The sequence below is a fragment of the Stomoxys calcitrans genome, chromosome 1 (genome assembly GCF_963082655.1).
Source record: "Stomoxys calcitrans chromosome 1, idStoCalc2.1, whole genome shotgun sequence".
Classification (NCBI taxonomy): Eukaryota; Metazoa; Arthropoda; class Insecta; order Diptera; family Muscidae; genus Stomoxys; species Stomoxys calcitrans.
This window is the reverse complement of record NC_081552.1, coordinates 252,460,077-252,486,639: the sequence shown is the minus strand read 5'-3', so window position 1 is coordinate 252,486,639 and position 26,563 is coordinate 252,460,077. Positions and strand designations below refer to the sequence as shown.

Sequence of the window (26,563 nt, the reverse complement as noted above, 5' to 3'; positions counted from 1 at the left end):
CTATCAAAGGAAACCGAATGTTTTCAATAAAGAAAGTTCTTGTTAGGGATTTTCGCTCACGTCATTTTGAATTTCCATAGAGGATGTGAGTGGCTATTCCATATGATAGTGTATGGGATTTTTGTGGCGCCAACAGCTCAGCAGTTGATGATTTGTCAACATATTGAGATGGCCTTTGGAATTAATTCGGTCAAAAATCATAAGAAAACGCCAAATGCAAAATTTCAGCCGCTATCAACCTTTTGAGCTCTCATGAAATGTTTGAACTATGATGAGTTTTTTGTTTTTTTGATAGACGAAGGAGAGCTGTCCCTTCCCCTAACCACAATTTTCAAAACTCCCAGTCTCGGAGATGGGCAAATATCGATGGCACTTTCGATACCAACTACTACTGAACTAAATTTCCCAATTTTTCTCCTAAGAAACGTTGGATACTTCTCTCATACAAATGGGTGCAGTCCGATTAAAGTTTTAGCTCAATGATAAGGGGCCTATTTTTTATGCCGAGTCCAAACTGCGTGTCGCATAGCGAAACCACTTGGTATAGAAGTTTGAACTTGGCAGAATACCTCACAAATGTAGCCAGCATTAAAAAGGCTGAATATTTTTTGCAGATGTTCTCGCCGGGATTTGAGCCCAGGCGTTCGGCGTCATAGGCGGACATGCTAACCTCTGCGCCACGGTGACCTCCAGGCACTACCGATACTATTATCGATTTATTATTTTTAGCAGTCCGGCAACCGTCCAATCTTGCTACCGATGCCGCTCTGGCCATCTCTTCTACTTTGTTCAGTAGCTCGACAAATGGCACGTTGATAAGACCGGTGACTGTTTCGCCCGGCCCCTCGTTTCCTGGAATTCTCTCATGTCCGGAAACCCATGTCAGCGTCACATCGTAAACTTGAAGTCTATACGGGGACTTCAAACAATCTGCCACTCACCTTGACCTCACCGTCCACGTACTCAAGGTCTTGAGCGCCATGCTCTCCACATAAATCCTGAGTTGTGACTACTGTAATGGACAGAGACCCATACCTCAAAGACCGTACACTCGTCTCATTGACATCTTGGAGTCATCAGTGAAGATCAAGGTATTATCCTCCTCAAACACTGCATTCGCCCTCCATTCATCCCTTCCAGGAAAACGTATTCTGAAAGCCCTTATCCCAGTAGGTATCGGTGCCAGGTAGTCTGAGATCCTCCTCAAACTACCCTCCACATCCATAACATCCAGAATGGAACTGTGGCCGTAACTGTCCTCCTTCAGCATGTCGAGCTCCCTCAGCCTTAGCGCAATTTTGGCGGCGCAGTTCCGCATATAGACCCCCATGGGCTGCATATCCGGTATCCACCTGCTGCATTGCGAATCTCAGTGCCCCTGTGACCCCGATGCAGGTCAGTCTCTGGACCTTCTCAAATTCCCTCGTACGAGTGTTCTTTTCCACGGACCTCCACCATGCCGTTGCTCCATAGGTCAGTACTGGTCTCATATTTTCTCATATTCTCTCATATATCATATTGAGGGTTACCCTCCCACTCCCTACCGAAAAATCCTCATGCAGAAGTGAAAAGCGCACAATGCCTTAGGGCCTCTTATCTCGATCTTCCTCTTCCAGGACAGCTGCGAATCGAATGCAGTGTGATGCCGTCCAAATACGGCAATCTGAACTCCAGTCTCTTATATCTGCGCATGAAGAGCGCCAACCCCTTCTTCCTTGGGTTGCTCCTTGACCCATTTCTGGTAGTCCATCTCGACAATCTCCTCAGTGACACTTCCATGATCTCGCTGATTGTCGACACAAACCTGCCTCGGACTAACAACATGACGATGTGCACATAAGCGATTTTTTCGTGCCAACTCCGCCGAATTCCAACAGGATTTCATTCATCACGAGGTTCCACTGAATCGGCGAGAACAACTCTCCCTGGGGCGTGCCTCTTGTCACCCGCCTCCTGACCACACTTCCTTCCAGGTTGGAATTAATAATCCTGTCATAAAGCAGGAGATTATGGGGTCAATCCCATCTATTCAGAATACAGTGTTGCGACTATTTATCCTATTTCCACGTTATTGAAGGCCATCTCAATATTCAAGAACGCCGCCATGGTGTACTCATACTGTCAGAGGCAAGTCTCGACCTCCCGTACCACTTCGTGAACGGCTGTCTCCACCGATCTGCCTTTGAGTTATGTGTGTTGTTTCCTACTGAAGTTCTCCGGCGTCAGTCCCCCTCTTCAACCAGGGTTTTGAGAAAAAAAGCGTTGACAGACTAATGGTCCTATAATACTTCGTCGTGCTGTGGTTTATTTTTCCCTCCTTGGATATAAAAACCACCTTAACCCTCCTCCATGCCCTTGGTAGATCTTACATTCCAGGTTCGCCCCGAAAATCCATTGTAGCCAGAGCAGAATGACTACAAGGGTCTCCTGCAGCAGTGCTGGTATAATACCGTCAGGTCCGGCCGATTTAAATGGACGTAAAGTGGAGACTGTTCAAACATTCATCTCCTCATCAACGATGTCCCTGACGAGATCATCCGCCAAGGCCGCATCCTGACCGCCCGGGAAATGCGTCTCAATACGCGATATTCATCCCAGCCCTCTGCTGTGTTTTTCCTCTCTTGATCTTTTTTTTTTGCAAAATAATGGTGAAAGAGACTCATCTTATACAGCAAACAAAACTATTGAACAAACTGAACGACCTAGTTCAGTGAACTCAAATAAACTAAGCGGAAGATTGATCTCTAATTCATGTATGGCATTGCCCAACACTAGCAGGGTAGCTCACCAGTGAACGAAAAATGGCTACTATAGCTCACTGAACTAGTGTACTAACTCAAGAACTAGTTCAGTGAGATGATGTGAAATAAATTGAGCGGTCATTTTAATGAATGACCTTGGCCAACACTAGCAGAATGGCTCACCAGTGAACGAAAAGTGACCAATATAGCTCAATGAACTAGTGTACTACATGAAGAACTAGTTCAGTGAGATGATGTGAAATAAATTGAGCGGTCATTTTAATGAATGACCTTGCCCAACACTAGCAGAATGGAAAAGTCACCAATACAGCTCATTGAACTAGTTTATTAACTCAAGGAACTAGTTCCGTGAGATGATCTGAAATAAAGTGAGCGGTCACTTTAATGAATGACCTTGCCCAACACTAACAGAATGACTCACCAGTGAACGAAAAGTGACCAAAACAACTCACTAAACTAGTGAACTAACTCAAGGAACTAGTTCAGTAAGATGATATGAAATTAAGTGAATGACCTAGCAGAATGGCTCACCGGCGAACAAAAAATTCACCAATGCAGCTCACTGAACTAGTGTACTAACTCAAGGAACTAGTTCAGTAAGATAATATGAAATAAAGTGGGCGGTCTCTATAATGAATGAGCTTGGCCAACACTAGCAGAATGGATCACTAGTGAACAAAAAGTGACCAAAACAGTTCACTAAACTAGTGAACTATCTAAAGGAACTAGTTCAGTGAGATAAGAGAGCTCAAGAGAGCGGTCACTTTTAAATGACATTGCTTAGCACTAAAAAATGATTGGTCAGTGCAAAAAAAGGAAAAAATAGTTCACAGAACTAATAAATTAAATGAACGATCTGGGTTAGTGGAGTGGGATCTGGGTTGCTTAACTCCATAGAATGGTTGGTTGCCCAATGAAAGAAAAGTAACATAAACTGATAAATAATGAACTGAATGAAGGAACTAGGTCAGAAAGCCAAAGTGAGCGATTACTAATGAACGATATTTACACACAAAATTAGAATGTGATGCTGTTTTTCTCCAGGACTATATATATTGCGTTAACATTTGAAATGGGTTTATTTGACAGATTTCCCATATAGGACTGTAAAATGAGCTTTTTTGAGGCTTCATTATGTTTTGTGATTACGGCCCCTAAACTTGTTGTACAAATTATTAAAGTTCTGATGATATTCTTGCCAAAGCTGCAAAACTTTTGTGTTGAAATGCAGATTAATTCGTTTGATGCCGAAATGTTGAACATTGAATAATTTAAAGCCCTTAATGGTCTGGCCAGGCTACTTTTTATTGTTTTTTTTTTTTTTTTTGCTTCTTGCCTCAGAATTTCTTTAAGCCTTAAACTGAGATTTTCTGGCTTTCTAAGCCAAAGCTTTATTGCAAAAATTATCCAAGAAAATAAAAATTTCACACTCAAGTAATCTGGCCAACTACTTTGCCATCCATAGCCAACGGTGACACTACTCTACTCTTTCAGAAGCAGAAAAAAGGTACAATACAAATTTGAAGGGCTTCCCAAACCTAAAGCTAGCAGAAACGCCACCACAGCCTATGCTCACAGTAAACTTTGACAACTAAACTTACCGAGAAGAAGGTCGTTCGTGTGGACAGAGATAATTTAGCGGGGCTATTCTTCTGGGTTTTTTTTTTTTGTTTATTTTTCAATACAATCCCGTAACCATTGTCGCCTTTTGTTTGCCATTCCCTAGGAAAACTTGAATAAGCTACAAAAAAATCAATACCCTAGCAGTACTCTCTCTTGTTTTCTTGTCTCCTTACAGGCTATTATAAATGTGTTAAGCCTGAGGTCTGTCTGTCTGCCTGTAAGTCTTTTCTTTTTCTCGGGGTTCTTTTTTTTCTGTACAAAACCCACATAATTTCAGGAGAATCGCTTTCAATTACCAGGGTGTGGAGTGAAGTGGCCCCTGCTCGTTTATGTGTATTCTCTGGCTCCATTGTGTGGCAATTGCCCATTGTAGTCTATGGCAAAGGAGCGGAACAAACCAGCAATCACATCATCAAAAACGCTTTTAGTTGTTAAGCAGCGCAAATCCTACTTCTCCCCCTACGCAGTGAAAAAAGCGAAATAAATTATCCCTCCTGACCCCCCCCCCCCCCCCCCCCCCCCCACTATAAAAATAGTGGAGACTTCTTTATGGACTAAACTTTGTGGTGACCATGTGCTAAACGCTATCTCCGGAGGTCAGATCCATTCATTCATGATGTATGTATTGTGTGTTGATGCCTAAACTCAAAAGGTCTATTAATTGCCATTCTTATTCTTATTCTTCCGCCCCCACCTACGCATGAAAAGAACCACAAATTATAGGAAGTTAAGAAATTAATTTCATCTTTATACCCTCGTTTGGTTGTGTTGCTCACACATAACCCACCTTGCAATGGACGTACAAAATGATGGTGGCAAAAAAAGTCCAGATACTCAAATTTGCTTAACCTTTAGCATTTTGTACAGGAATTCTATTCTGGCTTTCTTCATTTTCCATCCAGAGGCAAGGAGACAGCAAACTGCCCACGCTGTAAACATTAACGGTGAAAATTGTTGGGATGTAAAATAAATCCAAAATGAATGTTGTTCAATAAAACGTGTTTTATCATTTAAGGCTGGTACTATGTCCATTTTTCATCGGAACACTAAAACGTGTTTTATCCTTTAAGGCTGGTACTATGTCCGTTTTTCATCGCTGAAAACCAACGTTTATGCGATTATATAAAATTCAATTTGTGTTTGTTTCTTTGTCGGCTATATAATTTTTTGATATCGGGAGGGGGGCGGACCCTCCCCCTTACACCAAAAGTACTACCCAAAAATAAAAGTTGACCGATCGGAACAATATGGGATTCAAATGAAAGCTATTCAAGAGTAGAGTACGAATTTCATAATCAAAGTTGGGTCCAAGTACCTGGGGGGCCGCCCCAGCACCAAAACACCTTAAAATAGGTTTATTTGACGATCATGGGACTCAAATGAAAGATATTCGGGAGTAGATTACAAATATGGTCAAGAAGAAGAAATACGCATTATAATTTGTTGATATCGGAAGGGGCGGACCCTCCCCCTTTACCCCAAAAACACCACCCAAAATCACAAGTGGACCGATAAAGACAATATGGATATCAAATGAAAGATATTGAAGAGTAGAATACGAATGTGGTATTAAAAATTGTGTACAAGTACCCAGGAAGACGCCTTAACCCCAAAATGTCTAAAAACAGACAAATTGGTCGTCCATATCAATATGGGGCTTAAATGAAAGGTATTCGGGAGTAGATTACGAATCTGGCATACAAAATCAGATCGAAGTGTAGGGGTCACCGCACCACCTAGAAACTCCCCAAATGTGCATATGGCCCATCATGACTAAATGAGACTCGGTTTGTTTGTTTGTTCCGTAGAATCCAAAAAAGGAAGGATCCTCCCCCTTACACCAAAAACTCAACCCAGAACCAAAAGAAGACTGATGGACACAATATGGGTATCAAATAAAAGGTATTGGAGACTAGTAAATGAATATCATTATATAAAATTCAGGGTCCAAGTACCCAGCGGGACACCCCCCCCCCCCCCCCCAAAACTCCAAAACAGATATATTCGAAGATCATGTCAATATGGGACTCAAATGAAAAGTATTAAGCAGTAGATTATAAATATGGCATAAAATATAATGTCCAAGTAATGGGAGGTCGCCCACCCCCAAATGGGCATATCTGCCGACCCTGGCTATATACGATTCAAATGAAAGATATTTGGGAGTAGATAAAAAATATGACATTAATATTTTCGTTCAAGTAAAGGTGGCTCTTTTCCACCTAAAAATACGTCGAATAAATTTATTGACCTATTATGACAATATGGGACTCAAATGAAAGGTATTTGAGAGTAGAAAACGAATTTGATATCCAATTTAGGAGCCAAGTGTTTTGGGATGCGCCCTAAAGCACCCCCTAAACTGAACTCCATTTCCGTTGGGAATAAAGAAGAAATTTGATATCTATTTTCAGGGCAATGTGCCGGTGGCCACCCCAGCCCCAAAACACCCTCCAAACGGTTCATACTTACCGACCATGACATAATGGGGTTGGTTATCAAATTTGTTTTCTAATCTCAAATACCTTTCATTTGAGCCACATATTGGCATGGTCGAACATTTTTTACCGTTTGGGGGGTGTTTTAGGGAAGGGGTGATGCCTTAAATACATGGTCCTACATTTGGATATCAAATTTGTATTCTACTCCCATATACCTTTATTTGAGCCCCATATTGCGATGGTCAGGAAAAAATTGCTGTTTGTGGGGTATTGGGGTAGACCCCCAGAAAATCGGTCCCAAAAGTGGGTATCAATTCTTGATCTGCCCCCCAATTTCTTTCATTTAAGCTCCACATTGACATGGTCGGTAAATATGCCCGATTTAGGGGCACTGAAAATATATTAGCAACGTACTCTATACTCATATATTTGAACCCCATATTGCCATTGGCCTCAAAATTGGATATCAAATTCGTTTTCTAATCTAAAATACCATTCACTTAAACCCCTTATTGGAAAAGCCAGCGCAAATATGTCCGGTTTGCGGTATGGGCCCTAAAAACTATGAATATCGAGCTCCACAGTCTTGAAGACCCAAATTGCTTTGGTGAGCAAATACGTCCTACTTGGGGGTTGTTATGGTGGTGGGACTTCCCCTAGACAGTTGGTCCCGAATGTTTTTGTCAGATTCATGGTCTACCCTCAAACACCTTTCATTTGAGCCCCATATTTCCATAGTCGACAAACATGTCTGGTTTGGGGGGGTTTTGGGGCGGCCATCAGTGACTTGGCTTTGAAAATGTATATCAGATTCGTGTTTTACTCTAATTTACCTCTTATTAGAGCCTCATATTGCAATGGGCAGCAAATACTTCCTATTTGGGTGGTGTTATGGAGGTGGGGTGACTCCACAGACACTTTTTGCGAACATTGACATCGAATTCGCGATTTATTTTCAAAGACCTTTCATTTAAGCCACATATTGCCAGAGTCAGTAAATAAGTCCAATTTGGGGGTGTTTTAGAGAAGGGATGGACCCGCAGAAACTTGGTCCCACATTTGGATATCAACTTCGTATTCTACTCGTAAATACCTTTCATTTGAGTCCCATATTTCCATGGTGGGTAAATATGTCCGATTTAGGGGTGTTTTGGGGGTTGGGATGGTCCCCCAAACACTTGCTCCGACAATTGGATATTAGATACGTTTTCTAATCTTAAATACCTCTCATTTGAGTCCCATATTGTCGTGAGTAGTCTTTATATACATTTGGTAGATTTTGCGGGTGGGGCGGCCCCCCAGGTACCCCATCCGAAACTTGGATACTAAATTTTTGTTTTTAGGTTACTATACGAGAACACATAAAATTTCGCTTAAATCGCACCAACCATCCCAAAGATCTGGTGTTGCTGAAAAATAGGGTAAGGGGGAGGGTCCGCCCCCCTTCAGATATCCCCACGGGTTCATTATGTACCATATGTGAAAATTTCAAGAAAATCGGTTCAGCTGATTTTGAGTCTATAAGGAACACACAAGCAAACAAACTGACAAACAAACACAAATTGACTTTTATACCCTACACCACTACTGTGGTACAGCTTATTATAACTTAGTGAATTTGTTTGTAACACCCAAAAAGAAGAGAAATAGGCCCATTGATTAGTAAACCGATCGACTCAGAATCACCTTAATTTGTTAATTTTTGTACAAGTTACAGGTCACAGTTTTTATTCGATCGTCTCAAAATTTGGTACAGGCATGTTTTTCGGCCTAGAGACGAAGCTTATTGATATTGGAAAAAATCGGTTCAGATTTGGATATAGCTCCCATATATATGTCCGTCCGATTTTCAGTAAAAATACAATAAAATGGTCATTTGTTAACCGATTCTCTCGAAATTTGGCAGGAAGGAATTTTTTAAGACTCTCGACATGACTTTTGAATTTAATGGAAATCGGTTCAGATTTAGATATAGCTCTCATATATATGTTCGTCCGATTTGTAGTAATATTGCCTAAAAATGGTCATTTGTAAACCAATTCTCTCAAAATATGGCAGAAAGGATTTTCTCTTGACTCTCGACATTACTGGGGAAATTGGTTCAGATTTATATATAGCTCTCATATATATATAGCCTGATTTTAACTTCTGGAGTCACAGCAAGCGCATTTATTGACCAATCATGCCAAAATTTTGCTAACGAAAAAAAATAAACAACTTTTTGTGCCACTTCACAAAAAATGCCACTTCTTAAAATTTCTAAAGGTAACGCTGATTGCCATATTTAAAGTTGTGTTTTCATCTTTTCAGGTTGCATGTGATATATCTGACGGCATTTAATAAAGCCTGAACCAAGTAAGTATTGGAAATGTAATCAAGTTATTTTTAAGGTTCCTAGCTTGGTTTTTGTGTGTAGATATACCAATTTTCACCCAAGGTGGAAAGTGCGCTCATTTAATTCAATATGGCCGTTATATTTAAAATTGCCGTTGAAGCCTCCCATTGAATCTTTCTTTTCTTACTATTAAACTTTTACTATTTTGTAGTCAAATATAAAAAGTGGAGCAATCTTTCCATTACATTTTCCGAAATTGTGACATTTTTGTTTTTTATTACATCTAAGTGTGTGCCATAAAAAGTTCCACAAAACTTTTTGAGACATTCCTTGTCATTGTCAACTACATTAACACCGTTAAAAAAGAACAAAGAAGCCTCCCTGCCCCTCCCCCTTTTAATTCATGATAATGAAGAGAGCAAAGTAACAGTTGTTAAGGTGTTGATATGTCATAGAAATGCACTGTTGTGACGATAGACGGCAGGTAAAGTCTCCCATTGTCGAAAACAAAAACAAAGACAGAACTCGTGCGGTACTTTCTTGTTGTTGCTTTGACCCCCACCCTCCCATTGATCATTGATCCAATGTAAACCAATTAGTATCACACTGCGATAGGCTTGAACACCTTTCGGTCACATAATCCATCATTAGTCCACAACAGAACAATAAGAACATGCGTAGGTCTATCAGCGAGGAAGAAGGGAATTTGACATTTCCCCTTTAAGGGCATTTACTACTTACCAACCAACTACCAGGCAATATTAAATGATGCCATGCTTTGGCAGCAGTCTGTTTATTTGGCCGCAGGTCCATAAGCATAGAGCTCTGTGCGTGCAGAACTTTCACTAAACCCCAACTCAACCCTCATCAGCTTCTCTATGCAAGCGGGCAAACAAAAAGTGTTCAAAATGTCATTATGCTTCAAACTTAGCCATGTTAGCCATGGCTGCGCCGAGCTGCTGGGTAAGTCATTTGGGAGGGAAATAGACTTAGAAGGGAACAACAACCAGGCCGCCGCCACCGCCATTTTGCTGTCTCATCTAAGCCTTCAATGCATGATAACCCAAGACAAAAAAAAACTGATAGCCGTTGTTCCAGTCCGACAAATTGCCTTAATCACCAGAACACATAATGGGATAAGATAATGGGATGGGACATGGATGGAGCACCCGCCGCCCCTCGCTTCTCGTTGCAATACAAAGCACCCGGAGAAAGGAACACAAAGAGAAAGAGAGCACGTGTGTCTGTTGGTTGTTCCATATTGCAACAGCAAAGCACCAACCAGCCAGCCGGCGCAGACAATCAACCAACTTTTCGCAGATTTTCCGGGACAGATAATCACTTTTTCGCTGTTGCTGTCGCTGCGAATAGTTTACAACAATAATGTCCTACTTCCGCTGAAAAATCAGGCCATAACGCGCCATCCAACAACTGAGAAATGCGAATAGCAAATCTGTGATAAATCTAATCGTTGCAACATGCAGCGAAACAAGGCAGAAAGACATATGGCCGTCCACGAAAAACAAATGACAACAATATTCGTCTTTGTTAGCCAAAAGCTGGAAAAAAATCGAAACCACCCTTGTCTGTCCTTAGGGAATTGGGAACAACGAATATATGAGTTTTGTTATAAAATGCTACAGTGGTTTGAAAGAAAAAGGAAATCAAATTAATAACAACAATGAGAGAAAGGAGAAGGAGAACAGTATTCAAAGGCATTCATTTTTGTTAGTTTATTTTTTCCATACAAATTTTCTTTAACTAATGTTTTTCTTTTTCTCATTCAATTCTATAAATGATGTTAACTTTGTAAATTTTCAGAAAAAGTTTTTTTTTGCATTGGCAACACTCATCCCACAGTGTCAATAAAATGGGGTGGTGCATTTGATGCATATCTTTTGATAAATATTGTTCGTAAATATGTACATACGCACATATCTAAATGTAATGAAGTTACAGCTACACACATGTATTCGTATGTATGTATGTTTAATGCTTGTATGTGTGGTTGAATGGTTGATTTGATGAAAAACATAAACATAAACAAATCCCAGAAAAAAACCCCATGCAAACGCAACGTGAGTGTGTTACGTTTCGCTGACAGATGTTAAAAAGATCCTCTATTCTCATCGTTATCATCATGCATGTGCAGGGAGGAAATCGGCAGCAATCGTATCAGCTCGTGCTCTGTGCACCATCACACAAACACTGAAAACACAATCTAGCGATAGGTGTTAACGGCAAGTATGGAAAGTCGTGTTTTAATACTTTGCTTTATAAATAAAAAAAAATAAGGCAAGCCGAGATGAAACCAATTCATAAATGAGTCACTATTTCAGAATTTTTGTATTTTTGTTTTCCTGTTCAACAAAGAAAAAAAAAGATTGTGAAAGAACTGAGGTTTATCTCTGGCCACACCGCAGCAGCATAATCCCCAAATGGCAATTTTCATCCACTTTGTGCACGGAGATATGAATGTTACAAGCAAGCAAAACATCAATGCTGGATATATGTAAAGGGTGATTTTTTTGAGGTTAGGATTTTCATGCATTAGTATTTGACAGATCACGTGGGATTTCAGACATGGTGTCAAAGAGAAAGATGCTCAGTATGCTTTGACATTTCATCATGAATAGACTTACTAACGAGCAACGAAATGTGTTCATTCACCGTAACGTTGCGTCCAACAGCATCTTTGAAAAAATACGGTCAAATGATTCCACCAGCGTACAAACCACACCAAACAGTGCATTTTTCGGGATGCATGGGCAGTTCTTGAACGGCTTCTGGTTGCTCTTCACTCCAAATGCGGCAATTTTGCTTATTTACGTAGCCATTCAACCAGAAATGAGCCTCATCGCTGAACAAAATTTGTCAAAATTTGAACACATTTCGAACCGAACACTGATTTTGGTAATAAAATTCAATGATTTGCAAGCGTTGCTCGTTAGTAAGTCTATTCATGATGAAATGTCAAAGCATACTGAGCATCTTTCTCTTTGACACCATGTCTGAAATCCCACGTGATCTGTCAAATACTAATGCATGAAAATCCTAACCTCAAAAAAATCACCCTTTATTATGATACACAAGAAAAAAGAAAACAGAAAATATTATCCTCACACAGCTACACATAAAGATTTGTATGTATGTATGCATGTAGTACGCATAGGCAATAAATCATGTTAGTCTTCTTCAAGTCTAACAACCAGAAATTACATTTATTTCTGTTATAATGGCTTGTTGTGATTTGTAAATATGTTTGTATGGATATTTTGCCATTAATCCAGAATTTTATGTGGTGTATTACTACACCTCTGGGGATTAAGGTTGGCAGTAGTAAACTGGATATTGGCTTACCAATAACTGAATAATTAATTTTTAATTTGTCTGAAGTCATGAAAATGTTAGAACTTTAAGAGGAGTGTTAAACAATTATGTTGTGGCATATGCAATAAATATTCTAAAAACAGTGTTGCCATAAAACACAAAAAAAAAACAAGTAAAAACGCCTTAAGTTTGGCCGGTCCTAATCTCGTATAGCCTCCACCGTGAATGACATTTGACACTATCTTTGAATCGCGTTTTCAAATATTGAAAAGGTTCAAGAAGTCACATCGGGCCAGGGGTTTATACGGGAGTTAAATTAGGTTATAGAACGATTTGAACCATACCTGGCACGGTAGCTGAAAGTCATAGCAAAACTTTACGTGAAAAAATTCAGCTTATGCCTGGTAGTATGATCGTTTTCACCGTTGAAAATCACACTACAAAAATCTCAATGATAAAATAACATTTTTTTAAGTATTGAAGGAATGTTACTGAATAAAATCAACATTTTTTTTGCTTTAAAATGTATTATCTATAAAAAGTAATCGCCGAAAAAGATTTGTTAGATTGGCAGCTAAAGCAGATTATTTACATATCAAGAAGAGGCTCAAGAAGTCAAAATCCAAGATCGGTTTATATGGCAGCTATATCAAATTTTGAAACGAGTTGGACCATACTTAGCACAGCTGTTGGAAGTCGTAACAAAAAAAAACATCATACAAAACTTCAGTTAAATTGGATTAGAATTCCGCCGTCTAGAGGCTCAAGAAGTCAAGATCCAAGTTAGGTTTATATGGTATGTATATCAGATAACTAATCGATTTAAGTCATACTTGGCACAGTTGTTGGAAGTCATAGCGACACACGTAGTGCAAACATTTCGTGCAAAATTTCATTCCAATCGAATAAGAATTGCGCCCCCTAGTGGCTCAAGAAATCATGACCCAAGATCGGTTTATATGGCAGCTATATCAAAACTTGGACCGATTTGGCCCACCCTCCACCATAGGATTGGGGAATACTAATTTCTGTTTATAACACCTCGAAATATGCGTCTGAGACTCCATAAAGTATATATCTTCTTGATCGCAATTTTTATCCGATTTGGCTGAAATTTTGCATGACGCATTTTATTATGACTTTCAACAACTGCGCCAAATAAGTTTCAAATCGGATCATAACCTGATGTAGCTGCCATATAAACCGATCTGGGATCTTGACTTCTTGAGCCTCTAGAGGCCGCAATTATCATCCGATTAGCCTGAAATTTTGTACGACGGATCCTCTTATGATCATCAACATGCGTGTTTATTATGATCTGAATCGGTCTATAGCCTGATACAGCTCCCATATAAATCGATCTCTCTATTTTACTTCTTGAGCCCCCAAAGGGCGCAATTCTTATTCGAATTGGGTGACATTTTACACAGGTCTCCAACATATAAATTAATTGTGGTCCGAACCGGACTATATCTCGATATCGCTCTAATAGCAGAGAAAATCTTTTCTTATATCATTTTTTGCCTAAGAAGAGATGCCGGGAAAAGAACTCGACAAATGCGATACATGGTGGAGGGTATATAACATTCGGCCCGGCCGAACTTAGCATGTTTTTGTTTGTTACTTTTCATTTGTCTCTTCCTTGCTTGAAAAAGCAATTTCTCCTTTCTCTTTTTTTCCAATACCCATCCTTGGAAGCCACCGTGTGCGGCGAGATTGGCATGTCCATTCATGAAGCTGAACACCTAGTTTTGTATGCGAACGAGAACATCTGAACAAAATTTCAGCTTTAGTTATCCTCTTATGTTTGCTGGCGAGATTTGGGAGGTATGGAGACGTGTAAAATTTCTCTACTAAACGGTGTCGCCCTGCGGTAAGCTGCTCGAGCTCGACTATAAAAAATACTTTTAGATTGAGATTCAAAACTTCAAACTGTTATCAATCACTGATATGAGAGAAGCATTGCCTCTGTTCATTAAAACAATGTTCATGCACCCATAGAAAACATCAAGCGTGCCGTTGTCAAATTGGCCCCATTGGTTTATAAAAGTAAATGAACACACTGATGTTATTAGATCAATCGCAAATGTTCATAAATCAACAACAGTTGTTTGTGAACGAAACGTTCGAAACTGTCCCCAGGCATCCACATTATGACAACGTCCAGTGTAAATTTTTTTAAGGACTGCAAAAAGTTTGTGTGCTACCGAGAATCGGACCAGAGCCAATTAAACTTAAGGTTCAGTAATATTCAGTAAGGTTCATAACGTTAGGTACTAGGAATTAACAACGCACGTTCACAAAATCATCAACACACATCAATATTGGCAACAACGCATGGCGAGAACATCAGAAAAAAGTTTTTACAGTGGTGGTTAGGTTAGGTTAGGTAAGAGTGGCAATCCTTACGGACACACTAAGACAATTTTAGGTCCATTGTAATACCACAATAGCGACAGACCAAGGCTTCTGGCGGGAATAGAACCCACGACCTCTGCACTGATAATCCAAGCACGTTACCAACTCGGCTACCGGACGCCTACTAACTACTAAATTTCCCATGAACATTCCATTAAGGAACAGGGGATACTTCTCTAATATCAATTAACACAGTCCGATTAAAGTTAAGTTTTTCCCCCCTTAAAGCTGACGAAATTTGTGAGATACTATTTCATGTAAAACTTCTCGCCGAAGGGACGTCGCATTGCGGGCCACCGTTCTGACTCGGCTATAAAAAGAATGGCCCTTATCATTGAGCTTAACTTGAATCGGACAGCTTGATATGTGAGAATTTTGCCCTGCTCCTTAATGGAATATTAATGGGAAATTTTGCATTTGCCAGTTTATGGCTCCATTGGTAAATGATTTTGCATCATATTTCTGCCAATGTGAGCAAATGTTCAATTTACCTCTTCTTACCATTTCGTGTTGCAATTACGTATAAGGTTTTGGCAAGAGGTTTTTTTGAACAAAAATCCTGGTAAAAAAATTTTAAAATTTCAATATTGGTACAAACATTTTCTTTTAAAATTGCTTATAAATTGATTTTCATTGAACCCCTCTCGTCAAAATTTAATTTCCAAAACTTTTTTTGATTTTTCTTGAAAATGTTGTCATAGTTTAATTACGGGTATTTCACGTTATCCTCAGAAGAATCTCTTTGAAATGTTTGCTTAGGTTTGTCATCATGATCCCATTATTCGTTTTTTTAGCGCCAAAAACATTCAATTCAATTTGGAATCTACGTATTGTATTAACACTCTCACCTAATACAAAGTGCGAAATTATATTTACTGATTATATTGTAGTTGTAGTCGATGAAAACCACAAGGCCAAATAAGGTGCGGTTGCAAATAATGGTAAATAGGTATTTATGAATTTTCACAGCGAAAAGATAAAATCTCAACAATTCAAAAATTGGTCTGGATAACATCTGGAATTTCAAATGATCTTCTATAGTAAAATTATGGATTTGATTTTGAAATAACATGGGCAATGTGATTATTGGCGTCCCTAGCCAGTGTTGTGTCCGTGTGAGTTTATAAACAATTGTTTTCATGTAAACATTGCCTAACGCATATCATCTCTCAACTCGTATGTGATTTCAAATTTCCTCTCTGTTCTGCCTCTCTCTATCTCTCTCTCTCTCTCTTATTCTGTTAATTCTGTTAACATAAACAACTAATAACATCAAAATTGGGTGGCTTTTAGTTCAGTGTGTTTTACACACACACGCACATATACATAAACTCACCGCTATGTTTTGATGAGCGCCTTACAACAAAATACAGCCATGTAAGTTTTTCTTTGTCAATATTGCATGTGTGTGTATGCATGTTTGATGTGTATCCACTTTTACAGAATTAAAAGCCGTGTTGTTAAAGCACACATACATACATACAAGCAATAACTGAAGTATTATTTTTTGAATGTGTGTGTCTGTAGAACACAAACACGTATGAAATATTGGAATGTGGGAATAAAAACTCACTTATACATTGATACAAGACTGGAAGTATGTTTGAGACATCGGTTTGGAGATACGAACAAACATACACACCTTTACACGGTAGTACGCATTGTACGAAACAACCCCTATTTTCCAATAAAGATGCCGGCATATTATATTTGTACTGTCAAAAACAAGAGACCAAAACCACACAGCATGCTCCACAATTTCCAGTGGCTTTGCTACGTACGAGGAGTGTAAAGAAATTAAAGTGCTGCAAAGAATGTAGTTAGATTAGGTCAGCTATGAGTGGCAGACTTTTTCTGGAGTGGCAGACTCACTTAAACTAGTTTAGACCATTGTGATACCACGGTAGCGACAGACCGCAGCTCTAGCGGGAATCAAATCCACGACCTCTGCAATGGTAATCCGAGCACGCATCAACTTGACCAATAATGTCTTTAAAAACGGGGTAGCTCACACGAAGTGTTACCGAGTTCACATTGGTATATCTGTCAAACTAGAAATGACCGAAAATGATAATTGTTTTATTAGTAGCTCATTGCAAATTGCAAATTTTGGCCATGAACATTCCACTAAGGAACAGGGGAAAACTTCTCACATTTCAATGAGTGCAATCCGATTTAAGTTTAAGTTCAATGATAAGGGGCCTCCTTTTTATAGCCGAGTCCGAACGGCGTGCCGCAGTGCGACACCTCTTTGGAGAGAAGTTTACATGGCATAGTACCCCACAAATGTTGCCAGCATTAGGAGGGGAAAACCACCGCTGAAAATTTTGTTTGATGGTCTCGCCAGGATTCGACCCATGGCGACATGCTAACCTTTGCGCTACGGTTACCTCCACCGTTAAGATTGTTTAAAATCCACCAAAAGCATTTGAGTTTGTTGGAAAAGAAATTTATTCATGGTGGAGTTTACGCGGAATAGCATGATTGTTATATGAATTTTTCCTCCGACTTTACATCTTGAGCCTCTCGAAATCGCTATGTGTTGTTTTTTCTTCCGACAACTGTGTGAAGTGTGGTTCAAATCAGTCTAGAAACTGACATACATAGCTCCCATATAAACCGATCTCGCGATTTAAGATCTTGAATACCTGGAAACCGAAATTTTTGTCTGATTTGAAATTTGTTTTAAATTGTTGTTTGAAATTTTACCCATAGTGTTCTGTTATGACTTCCAACAACTGTGCGAAGTTTGTTCCAAATCAGACTTAGGGTTTTTCAATAAGATGTTTTATTTTGGTATTCAAAGAAAAATGCAAATTTTTGAGATGTTTATGTTTATGCCACCACGACACGCTTACAGGACCATATCCTTTTCATGCAATTTTCTATAACCAAATCGTATAACGAATTCTATATTTGAGGTCTTAATCTCATCTTTACCAAGGCCCCAAAGAAAGAAGTCGCAAGGAGTTCAATCACAAAATATCGGTGGCCAATTGTGATCGTTTGTGTGGCATGTAGCGCCGTCTTGTTTAAAGTAAACGTTGCCCAGATCAAAACCATTCAGCTCCGCCTAATATGGTCCGAATTGAGCCTCTTGAAGGCGCAATTACCATCCGGCTTCCAACAGCCGTATTAAGTATGGTCCAAATAGGTTTATTACTTGATACAGCTCCCATATAAACCGATCGCTCGATTTGATTTCTTAATCCTCTGGGGCGCAATTATTTGGCGATAATTTAAAACCTTGCATTTTTATGGCTTGTCATGCCAAGTGCGGTGCCGGTTGAAAAGTCAATTAAAGAACGTGTTACCGTTGAGGGTATAAAAGTAGAAACTACTTGTGAAATGTCAAATAATAAAAACTTCAATAGTGACAACCACCAAAGTACCAAAAAATTCACCTCTACATAACCTTATTTAGCTCCCATGTAGTCTTTTACGGTAGCTAGAAGCTTAAGATGTTACCTGATTTGACAGAGAATTGGTATGTTAATTTCACATATGCCCTTCAGCGAAGGTCGTTTGTATAAATTTTGAGTAAATCTAAGATGGTAGGTTTCGAGCCAGCCAAACTTTTATATTTTTACCGGTTTGTTGTTTCTTTTCGATTCGCATCTCCATGTTATGTGTCACAAGTTGCGGTGCGTAAAAAGGCCCAGATAAGTCAATCATTGAAATATTTGCACGAGTAGGTGAAATAAACACATGCATAACTTTATGGATTCCAACACCATTGGATTTGGCCGGATTGGTCCATGAATAAATATAGCATGCCTTAAAAATTATTTCCAAGATAATTTTTTGAGCCCTTTAACGCTATTTGCGGATAATCTATCTATGCTTTAACTTATTGAACTCTCCTCGTAATTAACTCAGTTAAAGAGAGCATGCATTTGACAGTTGCTTGCATTGCATTTCTTCGTAGATGCCCTAAGTGAGTGTTTTGTGGATGTTCAAATTACAAGCATACACACACACACACACACACACACACAGATAAACTCACAACAGAGCCTTTGATGGAGTGTGAAAGATTGGATAGTCGAATGGATGGATGAATGTTTGGATGTGACTGACTGACTGGATGTTTAGTGCATGGAGGGATATTGTTCTGGAATACCAGAAACCACGCACACACATATACCACAATTTGAGTGAGTGATACATACACACGGACACACAATGAACAACTGTAAACTTCTCTCTTCTTCTTCTGTCTGTTGGCGGCTGAATGGACTACAAAATTTTACTTATTTCATGATGTTGCGCGCCGGCAAAATAGTTTGAACTACGCTCTAGAACGGAACGGTACGTGTCTATAAAATCTCGCTTAGAAAGATTTTTTTTTCGGTGCTCCTTCACTGTGTATGCTCTGTTGTGGCATACAACATAAAAACGATATACACAACAATTTCCCCCCCTCCCTTTAACGAAATAAAACTCGGTTTGATTTTGGGCCAAAAAGAGAGGAGAGTAAAACCGTTGTAGTACAGTAACAACAGCCGCATGAAAGAAAACAAAAACAAAGAAAGAAAAAATAACGGAAAAATATAAAAACGAAAAGCAAGATTATCTTTAGTGAGTGGTGGTGGTGTTGTGAAGGCAGATACACAGAAGAGCATCCATCCATTGAACCAACTAACCATTTTTTTTGCTAACAAATGGATATGATGAGAGAATAAACACGGATAAAATCACGACTTTGAATCTAAACAACGATTAAAAACAAAACATAAACAACAAAAAAGTGAGTGAGTGCTTTAGTGAATCTATTTGTATGTATGCTTATTAAACCGAATACAAAACTTTAAAACGGTAAATTCTGCAACACATGTTCTTGCCACCTCAATTATCCTCTTGCTTGATTAACCCAACCCTCCTTGGGAATGATGTGGAGTAGAGCTACAGATACAGATATTTTTTTTGGGGCGCATACTTAATTTTCTTAAATGCATACACAAAACCCCGCTCCGCATTGGATGTCTAATAAGATGGCTTACTAGGGGGACAATTAGAGAGAGAAAAAATTAGGTCCTTTTATAGCGCTTACCCATTTAAAGTTTTAAAACGAAATAATGCCATGTGTTACGATATTCTTAAAAATTGTGTGAAACCAATATTAAGTGAGCATTCTTTGTTTTTTTAAGATTATACCTACAATAGCTGCTTCTCTTCAAGGAAGGGAAGTAGGTATTTACAAAAAAATATAAACAGGATTTTGTCGAAAAACAATAGCCCATTCGGCAACCAAGCATTCTTTAAAAATGTTTTTGCTTTATTCACTAAAATGACTAATTTGATGTTTTAGTGAAAAACTTATACAATTTAAAATTCTTGTTTTAAAACCTAAAAAAATTAATTTGTATTATTAAAAAATATTAAAAAAAATTAAATTGAAAATAGTTCTAACTGTTCATTTCGACCGGTTCGGTCTTTCTAGTGTTAAATTTTACGATAAATATATTACAATATTAATAGGTTTATAAATTTTTAACAAATTTAGAAAAATACCTAAAATTTTTTTCTCAAATTTATTTGCTCGTCAGTGCGAGCATCATAATTTCATTTAGAAGATGAGTTTAGTGACCGAAAATTTTCTATGCTATGAAAAATGTAAACCAGAAGATTTTACACAAACCATGGTGTAACGCGTTTCGACCTCTTGATAAAGAATGCCATCATCAGATGCCTTACCAATGTACGATCTTTATAGCCTCCATACCAAAACGTATCTGACGATGAACTCCTTTACCAAGAGGTCGAAAGCCGACATGCCGTCGTTAACCCATTGACGCCTGAACCTCGATTCCCTTGTCCGATTTTGACGATTAATTATTTAGAGCAGCGCTCTTTGCACAAATGCTTCTTATTTATGTAGGTCGGTTGGGGTTGTAAATGGACCATAACGGTCGATGTTTTGATATAACTGCCATATAAATCGATCTTGGATCTTGACTTCTTGAGCCACTAGAGGACGCATTTTCTATCCGATTTGGCTGGAATTTTGCATGAGGTGTTTTTTTTTTAATGATTTTCAACTACTCTGCTAAGTAAAGTTGAAATCGGTCCATAACGTTTTATAGCTGTCATATAAACCTATCTGGGGTCTTGACTTCTTGAGCGTCTAGAGGGCGCAAGTCCTCTCCGATTTGGCTGAAATTTTGCACAACGTGTTTCGATATGATTTCCAACAACTGTGCTAAGTAAGGTTGAAATCGGGCCACAACCTGATATACCTGTCATATAAACCGATATGGGGTCTTGAATTCTTGGGCCACTAGAGAGCGCAAGTCCTCTCCGATTTGGCTGAAATTTTGCACAACGTGTTTCGATATGATTTCCAACAAATGTGCTAAGCATGCTACAAATTGATTCATAACCTGATATAGCTGCCATATAAACCGATCTTGAATCTTGACTTCTTGAGGGACTAGAGGGTGTAATTCCTATCCGAGTTGGCTGAAATTTTGCATGAGGTGTTTTGTTATGACTTCTAACAACTGTATCAAATATGGTTCAAATCGATGCATAACCTGATATAACTGCCGTACAAACCGATCTGGGTTTTTGACTTCTTGAGCCTCCAGCGGGCATAATTATTATCCGGTTTGGCTGAAATTTTGTACAACGGCTTCTCCCAGGACCATCAACATACTTGTTAAATATGGTTCGAATCGGTGTATAGCCTGATACTGCTCCCATATACCCATCTCTCTATTTTACTTCTTGAGTCCCTAAAGGGCGCATTTCTTACTCGAATTGACTGAAATTTTACACAATGACTTCTACTATGGTCTTCAACATTCAATATGTTGAGTAGTTTTTTAACTTATGTTAGAAAAAGTACATCTTATGCATAGTGTGATTATTTATAGGCCTGATGGCTTCGCATTGCATGAAATGAAATAAATAAATAAATATGGTCAAATATGGTCCGAATCGAACTATAACTTGATATAGCTCCAATATTAAATCAATTAATTTCTTTTATACTTTGTTTGCCTAGAAGGAGATAACGGGAAAAGAACTCGACAAATGCGATCTATGGTGGAGGGTATATAAGATTCGGTCAGACCGAACTTAGCAAGCTTTTACTTGTTTTTAACTGAAAAACTTTTTAAAACATTTTGAAGGGTGTGCAAATATTGCAAATTGCAATTTTTGCCCATGAACATTGCACTAAGGAACAGGGGCTAACTTCTCAAATATCTACGAGTGCAGTCCAATTTAAGCTTTAAGCTCAATTATAAAGGGCCTCCTTTTTATAGACAAGTACGAACGGTGTGCCGCAGTGCGACACCTCTTCGGAGCGAAATTTTTACATGGCAAAGTACCTCACAAATGTTGCCAGCATTAGGAAGGGAAAATTACCGCTGAAAATTTTTTTTCTGATAGTCTAACCAGGATTCGAAACCAGGCGTTCAGCGTCATAGGCAGACATGCTAACCACTGCGCTACGATGGCCTCCCTGTACAAATATTTCTTCCTTAAAAACTTCTATATTTTCTCATTTCTTTTTTTTAATATATGGGTTGCCCAAAAAGTAATTGCGGATTTTTTAAAAGAAAGTAAATGCATTTTTAATAAAACTTAGAATGAACTTTAATCAAATATACTTTTTTACACTTTCTTTCTAAAGCAAGCTAAAAGTAAAAGCTGATAACTGACAGAAGAAAGAATGCAATTACAGAGTCATAAGCTGTGAAAAAATTTGTCAACGCCGACTATATGAAAAATCCGCAATTACTTTTTGGGCAACCCAATATTTTGTTTCCCTTATGACTTTTAGAGTACCTTGATGTCCCAATTGCTATAGATTTGCCGATTTTGTCCAATGTAAACAGATTCCTCTAAACGTTTCTTCGTGGTTTATGTGAAGAAGACATTCTATGCTAGCAAATTCAACAAAGAAAATAATAAATAAATAATCTGATCAATGTCTCTTCTACCTTTAAAAGTGATTCTCTTTGGCAGCTTTTTTGTAATTTTTTCCAAAGGCTGCTGTAACTTTTCAATGAAACACACTATAGCCTGTCACCTTGTCTGAAACCCCGATACAGAATAGCTGTGACCACCACACAGGCTGGAACATTGAGGTCCGATCGGTTTGGTGTTCAATGCTGTCAGGAAAAGCTTAGTTGCGAGCTACCGTGCGCGTCCACAGGTTGCGGATAGTGGATTGCTCCATACGGAGTACCTGCAACGGTAGTTGCGGACAATCAGCGTTATCCAGCTGAGAGTCTTAGTGAGAGACCGTGTGACACCGGCTCTTGTACAAATACTGTGTGCCTATGATGCTCGATATGACAAGGCGGGTTATTGGCGCCTTTAAATAACCAATGGCCACCCTGTTCCCGCGGCGATCCGTCCTTTGGACCGGAACGAGCTTGCTCACCTACTGGAGCTTGACGAGGATCGTCACCTCCACATGAAAATGTGGCTACAACAACAATCCTGTCTGAAACTTGATTTTGATGTGTTATGGCTCGAAAAAGTTCTTCCCTGTATCAACTGATGATCGAGTAGTGCCACTTAAAGCCATTCAGCAGAGTTTTCCAGGACAACCTAACTCAGATGGGCACCGATCAACTCTGCTTCAAAGCTGTTGCCTTTGGAGTGTGTTGTTGTTGTTTGACTTTTGTTTGTGTTTTGGTGAGAAATTCAATCCGTCGGATTTCGCATTAAGTTAGTAGGCCCTTTCGCGGCGAATGAAGTCAGTACTAGGCTTACTCTGGGTTCCATAATGGAGGGTTTTTGTACCCAAGTATGGATTTGCAGCGCTTTTCATGGAGTGTGTAATGCTTCGCCTTAGGGTACTGTTGTTATCGCGACAAAAAGCTTGAATTACGAAAGAAATTCCATTCCATACTTCGCCGAACTTTAATGTTTTGCCATTTTCTTAACACCATGCACCTATAAAATTCTTCCTATTCATTCTAACGTAGGGATAAAAATCAGGTATTTTTTCTTAAAACCACCTTAATGTTGAATTTTGGTTTTTAGCACAAATGTAAGGAGCCGCTACGAAGTTAGTCTTTCTCACTCAGTATGTGAGTCAGTCACATTTCGCCTTAATGCGACGTTTTTGTCACAATTGTCTGTCATGTATCCCGTTTTCCATTCTCCTTTCTGTGGTTGCCTATTTTTTTTTATGCCATACTCATCATTGTTGCCGTCTTCGTTAGTTGCTGGAACACCACGGGGATACCACCATAACGTCACCAACCACCTCGGCTGCCACCAAAAGGTTGTTCACATTTGCAAGTTGCTAGCTCTGGTTACAACAAAGATTTTTTGTTAGTTTGCCTGTCGGCAATTTGGTTTCCCCATGGGGCAAGCGGCTTAAAATTTGTTAAGGGTTTTTTGCGAACAACATGTAAATAATAGTTGGATTCTTTTTGTATATTCATTGCGGTTTCATAGGCATATTATTTTGGATGGGAAATGTTTAAGGAGGTGTTTTGTAAATGGGGCATTTCGTGTGTTTTTGTTTTTGTTTCTGGTTTAAAAACGAATAAAATTTTAATTTGAAATGAAAAAATATATTTTTTTTTTAATTTGGCAAATATACTTAAAACTCTACAAAAAATCCTTAAATGTAAACGTCCCATTAGATTGATATAATCAGCGGATTTAACGTAACGATAAGTCTAGAGTGAAAGAGATTAATGTAAAGTCGTAACGCGGCATTGCGATATTGCGAGCATTAATAGTTTTTTTTCGGAATCATATCTTTTGAAACCTCGAAATTGATTTGTGGTTACATGATACAACTCAATTATAGAGATTAGTTTTAGAATCCTTTAACGCGCCTCCCCAAAAGGAAAGGGTAGTTTTTGTTTTTGTACCCTTTTTGGGAAGGGTAGTTTTCTTTTGGGAAAGAGTAGTTTTTGTGTCCTTTTCGTACACCCTTTTCTTTGGGAAAGGATAGTTTCCCAAAGGAAAGGGTAGTTTGTGCACCCTTTGGGAAAGGGTCGATTTTACTCCCTTTCCTTTGGGAAAGGGTGATTTGTACACCCTTTTCTTTGGGAAAGGATAGTTTATACACCCTTTCCTATGGAAAAGGGTAGTTTGTGCACCCTTTCCTATGGGAAAGGGTTGTTTTTGCACCCTTTCCTTTGGAAAAGGATAGACTGTACAATCTTTCCTTTGGGAAAGAGTAGTTTGTACATCCCATCCTTTGGGAAAGGGTTATTTTAAGTACCCTTTCCTTTGGGAAAGGGTGGTTTGTACACCCTTTCCTTTGGGAAAGTGTTGTTTGTACACCCTTTCCTTTGGAAAAGTGTTGTTTTTACACCCTTTCCTTTGGGAAAGGATGGTTTGTACACCCTTTCCTTTGGAAAAGTCTTTTGGGAAAGGTTAGTTTACGCATTCTTTCCTTTGAGAAAGGGTTGTTTTAGTACCCTTTCCTTTGGGAAAGGGTGGTTTGTGCACCCTTTTCTTGGGAAAGGGTAGTTTGTACATCCTTTCCTTTGGAAAACGTTCCTTTGGGAAAGGGTAGTTCATACACCCTTCCCTTTGGGAAAGGGTAGTTTATACACCCTCTCCTTTGGGAGAGGGTAGTTTATACACCCTTTCCTTTGGGAAAGGGTACTTTGTACACCCTTTCCTTTGGGAAAGGGTAAAGTATTTCGGAAAAGTCCTTTGGGAAAGGTTAGTTTGTGCACCCTTTCTTTGGGAAAGGGTTGTTTTTACACCCTTTCTTTGGGAAAGGGTTGTTTTTACACCCTTTCCTTTGGGAAAGTGTAGCTTGTACATTCTATCCTTTGGGAAAGGGTTGTTTTAGTACCCTCTCCGTTGGGAAAGGGTGGTTTCAGTACCTTTTCTTACGGGAAAGGATAGTTTTGGTACCCTTTCCTGTGGGAAAGAGTAGTTTTTGTACCCTTTCCTGTGGGAAAGGGTAGTTTTAGGACACTTTTTTTGGGAAAGGGTAGTTTTAGAACCCTTTCCTTCGGGAAGTGTAGTTTTAATACGCTTTATTTTGGGAACGGGTAGCTTAGTACCATTTCCTTTGGAAAAGAATAGCTTAAGTACCCTTTCCTTTGGGAAGGGGTAGCTTTAGTTCCCTCTCCTTTGGGAAAGGCTAGTTTAAGTACCCTTTCTTTTGGGAAAGCGTAGTTTTAAAACCCTTTCCTTTGGAAAAGGGTAGTTTTAGTTATATTTCCTTTGGCAAAGGGTAGTTTTAATACCCTTTCCCTTGGGAAAGGCTAGTTTAAGTACCCTTTACTTTGGAAAGGGGTAGGTTTAGTACCCTTTCCTTTGGGAGAGGGTAGCTTTAGTACCCTTTCCTTTGGAAGAGCGTAGTTTTAGAACCCTTTCTTTTGGGAAAGCGTAGTTTTAGAACCCTTTCCTTTGGGAAAGGGAAGTTTAAGTTAACTTTCATTTGGGAAAGGGAAGTTTAAGTTAACTTTCATTTGGGAAAGGTTAGGTTTAGCTGTCAATCCTTTGAGAAAGGTTAGTTTCAGTTTTGGTAACCTTTCCTTGGGAAAGGCTTGAATGGACTTAAGATTTCGCCAGGGTTGGCAAAACCATAACCAAAGCTATAATTTCCTTAACAAGGCCAAAATGTTGCAACTTTTATTTGCGGAATTTGTGTATAACATGAGTATAGATAATTTCAATTATTTCGATTACAATATCAAAATTATGAT

General features: G+C 38.9%; 1 protein-coding gene across 4 annotated transcripts in view; it reads left to right on the top strand.

Annotated features, from left to right (window-relative positions):
• LOC106089356 (neurotactin) overlaps positions 1-26,563 on the top strand; it is an 86,268-nt gene that overhangs the window by 44,703 nt on the left and 15,002 nt on the right. Inside the window, exons 1-2 of one of the 4 annotated variants that reach the window (XM_059360048.1) lie at positions 4,987-5,003; positions 9,137-9,181. The gene's annotated coding sequence lies outside the window, so the exon portion shown is untranslated. Of the gene's footprint in view, positions 1-4,986; positions 5,004-9,136; positions 9,182-19,183; positions 19,664-26,563 lie in introns of those variants that run through there. The other 3 variants (XM_013255189.2, XM_059360046.1, XM_059360049.1) reach the window with 3 other exon arrangements.